This window comes from Amblyomma americanum, chromosome 11 (genome assembly GCF_052857255.1).
Source record: "Amblyomma americanum isolate KBUSLIRL-KWMA chromosome 11, ASM5285725v1, whole genome shotgun sequence".
NCBI classification, from domain to species: Eukaryota; Metazoa; Arthropoda; class Arachnida; order Ixodida; family Ixodidae; genus Amblyomma; species Amblyomma americanum.
The window spans coordinates 126,786,454-126,791,495 of NC_135507.1; the positions used below are offsets into that span (position 1 = coordinate 126,786,454).

At 40.9% G+C, this 5,042-nt stretch overlaps 1 pseudogene; it reads right to left on the reverse strand.

The window, feature by feature from the left end:
- Positions 1-4,904: 4,904 nt before the first annotated feature.
- Positions 4,905-5,042, reverse strand: part of LOC144111623 (large subunit ribosomal RNA) — a 2,923-nt pseudogene continuing 2,785 nt past the window's right edge.

Consider the following 5,042-nt stretch of genomic DNA (forward strand, 5'->3'; position numbering starts at 1 on the left):
ATATTTCTTTTTCGAGCTGAATTTTTAATTGTACTGGGGGTAGGTTCGCTAATGCATTAAGTGTTACATTTGGTGTAGTTCTGAACGCCTTAGTTATAAGAATTAAAGGAATGCGCTGTATTGACTTCAGTTTCCGATTTATTGCCACCTTATTACTATACCAAACCGGGGCTCCATACACTATCATTCTTTCTATTCCTAACGTGTATAACTTCTTTAAGTGTTGTCCTTTCATTCCTTTTTTTGCTCTTGAAAATTTACCTAAATTGGCCGTTAAAAGTTGAACCTTCTCTTTCACATATTTTAAATGTGGCAAGAACGACATTATGTTATCAAATATTATTCCTAATAATTTTAGTTCATTTGTAATTTTTAATTTTTCGTTATTTATTTTAATTATTGGAGGGTGGCTCCCATAGTTTTTCTTAATAAGCATAACCTTGGACTTTTCAGGGTTAAACTCTAGATTCACTTTCTTTCCCCATGCTGCTATAATATCAAGAGTTGCGTTCGCCAATTGTTCTGCTTGCTGGCGAGATTTAAACTTAATTGCCACTATTACGTCGTCTGCAAACGCCTGAATATGTGCCTCTCCTGGTAGTTTCAAATCAAAAATCCCTGAAATCATTATATTCCAATAGAGTGGGCTTAGTGGAGATCCTTGTGGAGAGCCTGTTGATAATTTTTTTGTGATACAGGTTCCTTGATCTTCATATATAATTTTCCTCTGAGTCAATATTGAATTTGTTATTCTCACTAAATTGGAGTAGCATTTAAGTTGCTGCAGTTTCTCTACAATTATTTTACGTTGTATTGAATTAAAAGTGTTTTTAATATCCAAAGATATTACAGTTCTTAGCTTATCTAATGATGGCTGTTCGATTCTTTTCTTTAACACTAATAATGCATTCGTTGTTGATGTATTATGTTGGAACCCATACTGGTGCTTTGGAAATAATTGTCCGCTGCTTAGGAAATAATATAATCGATCTTTTATTCATTTCTCTAGAATTTTCCCTAATATTGAGTTAATTGCTATTGGGCGAAATTTTTCTATTCCTGTTTTATCTTTGGCTCCTGCCTTGGGGATTAAAATTTTTCGGGATTGTTTCCAATGACTAGGTATATAGCCCACTTTTAGGCAGGCATAAATAGTTTAAAAAAGAACCCCTTATGAGCCCCAAAAAGCTCTTGGATAAAAGTGGTTTTTAAACGATCTGGCCCTACGGCCACGTCTTTCCTCAAATTCCTCACGACGTTTTCTATTTCTGCTTTTGTAAACAGCTTATCTGCAACTGATGTATTTTCGTTAGGTAATTCATCTGGCTGTTCTTCATTACTTTTATTTTCATACAAAGAATCTAAAATATACTCCACTGTTTCTTCCACAGTCGTTGTATCACTTCCATTTTTTTAGTTACACTCTCCAGAATCTGTGCCCCTTCGCAATTTTATAGGATAAGGTAAACGGATTTGATGATACTGTGCTACATATTTTTCCCAACTTTTGTCCCGAGCTTCACTCAACATATTATTGTATATTGTGTGCTCTTTATAATACTGTGCTTTAAAAATTTGTCTTAATTCTCCTTGAGCTTTCTGATAGCGTGTTCTCATAGCTCTTACTTTTTTCGTTCTAATTCCAAATCCGTATTCCACCAGGAATTTAATTTGTGTTTACTCTCCTTCCATTTACTGCGAAATTTTGTCTTCCATTTCTTTATCTTCTGGTAGAGTTGCTCTGTTACTGTTTTTATTTCGTCTGGTGTATTGAGGTCGTGAATCTCCTCAAACCATTGATCTTCCCTTAATTTCTATATTATTTGCTGTTCTCCCTTTAAAGATATACGGAATCTTGTAGGTTTTCCAACCTTAAATATTAAAGTTTGAATGTATCTATGATCACTGTCATTTGCATGTTTCAATACTTCCCACTGCTGCACACTTGTATTCAACACCTGATTAACCATGGTTAAATCTATCCAACCTTGTGCTCTTGAAGTTTTAAATGTGGGTGGAGAGTTTGAATCATTCATAATTATGAGGTTGTTTCTAATTGCCAATTCATATACCTCATCTCCCCTGTTATCAGACTCTTTGCTGCCCCACAAAACGTTTTTGGCATTAAAATCGCCCATGACCAAAATGTTCTCTCTCTGGAACTGCGCGATTGCCATTTCTAATTTTAGCAGCAATGCTGATACGTCTTCGTTAGGGGGGGCAATACACATTTACTACTACAATTTTCTTGTCTCCTTTTATGATTCTCGCTACTATTAATTTTTCTTCGATCTTTATGGGAAAAATTTGTATGTTTTCTTTTGCACTATTATTGCGGTCTTTGGATTTTTCTTAGTTGCCACTATTTTATGCTTGATAGGAAATGGGATTAACTTATCCTCGAGGCTGTATGGCTCTTGCACCACAGAAATATCAAGCTGATATTCATGATTGTAATCCCTCAAGGACTGGTTTGCCTTGAAGGCTCGTGCCAGATTAACCTGTATGACTTCTATTACTTCGGAGTCTTGATTCGTCGTTGCTGAAGTATGGTCTCTGTTTTTCCGCAAATCAGGGGTCGTTCCCGCCATGATGGATACGAGCCTTAGTACATCCCTTGGACGATCCTTCTCTTCTCCTCTTGCACTTTCTTCTGAAATGTCTCGAAGTACACAGAGAGGAGAGGGTGGTTGCATTCCTCCTTCAACACACGCTCATTCTGACACGCCATGAAAAGAGATTCACTCTGACACTCCTCTGCCGAGTGCCCCGTCCTTGAGCAGTTTACGCATCTCTCTGGCTGTCGGCAAAACTTCCCCATGTGATCCATTGATGGGCACTTGGTGCACCTTGTCACAAATATGTTGTCATACAGGGCGCACCTCTCGCAGCCTACGTTGACGTGACTTTTGTCCTTTAAGGCCTGGTAGGCCTGCTTCTTGACAGTTATGATTACGGTTTTCCCGTAGGGTCCTTTATATTTCGCTTTGACCTCAATGTCTTCTTTACACTGGAGGTTATTCTGGCAAATAATCCTTGTTATGAGTTCCTCGTCCTCCATCTCCTGATCCACGCCCACGACTTTCATTTCCATTCTTCGTCCTTTCGGATGGTGGATCTGCAAATCTAGCAGACCACTGTCGCTCTGAATCTTCTTTGCTACTTTTTCCAAGAAGGGGGCGTCTGTGGACACAATCACTACCCCCTCCTTACCAGACCTCATGGTTGTGTCCTTGATGTCCATTTCCATGGGGTCCATGATCTTCTTTAGGTCCTCAAGGATCTTCTCTTTCCTTTGAGGTTACTATGATTGCTCTCGTCTCTTGTTCTTGTCGTTGTTCAGAGATGGTCTTTGTGACTTCTGCATACGTTGGGGACTGAATTGGAGCCCTGCACTCTGCGAGTCTGCCTTTCAGGAACTCATTCTCATGTGTGGCTTCCATGGTCAAAGCCTTCAGCTTACAGACTTCATTGATAATTTTATCAATGACTGCGCCTACTTTACCGTCGCCTGCTGTCATTTGTGAAACCTTCACTAGGTTGATGAATATGTTCTTGTCAATCTTTGCAAGTTTCGACAGCCTAGGCTCGGATTCCTCCTTGTCGCTGCTTCATTCATGTTCTGGCACTTTGGCTCCCTCTTGGTTGCTTGACGGCTTGTTGTGTTTCTGGTGATCCCTCCTCTCCACCTCTGAATCCATAGAGTCCATATCAGTGTCAGAATCCTGCCGGATTTGCTGTGATTCCTTGGAACTGGTCTTCTTATTGCTCTTGCTCTGTGTCCTCTTCACAGAGTCTTTGGCGTCCCTTTTTTTCAGTGTTTGTTCACGATCGGACATTTTGTCAGATCCCTTCAGCTGTCGTCGCTGTTCCTCCTTGCCCTCCACTTGATCTTCTTGGTCGATGCCACCTCTGGATCGCCCAGAAACGATTTTCACTACTTTCCGCCAAACTTGTCAGGTAATCTTGATTGTCTGGTGACCTTGTTGCTTAGCGGAAGTGTTTAGAGTTTGCTCTACTTTTTCCTAATTTTTCCCAGTCCAAAAATCAATTATTTCGGCTTTCCGCAAAATTTAGCGGATTTCAGAATATTTGCCTGAAACCTGGCAACATTGTACAGCCCCAAGTTCGAGCAACCCTGTGTGCGTAGACCGGTTGGTGGTCCGAAAATCAACAATTTAATTATTTTTCGCAATTCTCAGTGACATCGCTTGATAGCCCTTGCTCTGGCATTCACGAAAAGTGCCTATACTTCCTTGTAGCTCCAACGGTTGCCGAGTTAGGCTAGTTTTTGCTCGACCGTCCGCCCTACCCAGGGTCTCGCCCCACTCGAAGAGCCAGGTGTGTTGAAATCACGATCGTTGATATTTTTCTTAATTTTGCGAGTTGGGAGCTGAGATTACTCTCAAAATGATCTATGCACCTTCAGGATTATGAAAATATATATTTTGATATGGTTCGAAGGGACAGCAATCGAGTTACGAGCGTTCGTTTCCCGTAGACGGGGGCAAAAGGCCTAGGCTGGCCGCCGCCTGTTTACAAAGTACGTTTCATCGTTTCTCTTCGAAATTTTGGTCTAGAGCCTTCACATATAGTGCAAAATGATCGGGAGACAAGCGCGACCACTCGAAAAGCAATTTTAGCCAGTTGTCTAGCCGCGAAAAATCCAAAAAGACGCTCTTTCGACCTCGTGCCTGAGCCACGCTTACCGGCCACGTGCTAGTTTTACAAAAAACCTTATATTTCGAGAAATATTGGTGCTAGCGAGCTCAAATTTTGAACAGAGGTGAACGAGATGCTCCCGAAGGAGGAATGCAAAAACTCTGACTCACAGGAAGAAGTTCTAGTTGAAAACAACAAAAAATGACGCAGCACGGTTAAGGGCACGTCCGATCGCCGTGGGGACGCCGATGATGTTAGTAGTAGATAGGGGCATAAATTATGGTGAGGCATAAAAAAAAAGAGCCTCTGCCTGAGTAGATAGGGACTGTGGGAATCTCGTTAATCCATTCATGCGCGTCACTAATTAGATGACGAGGCAT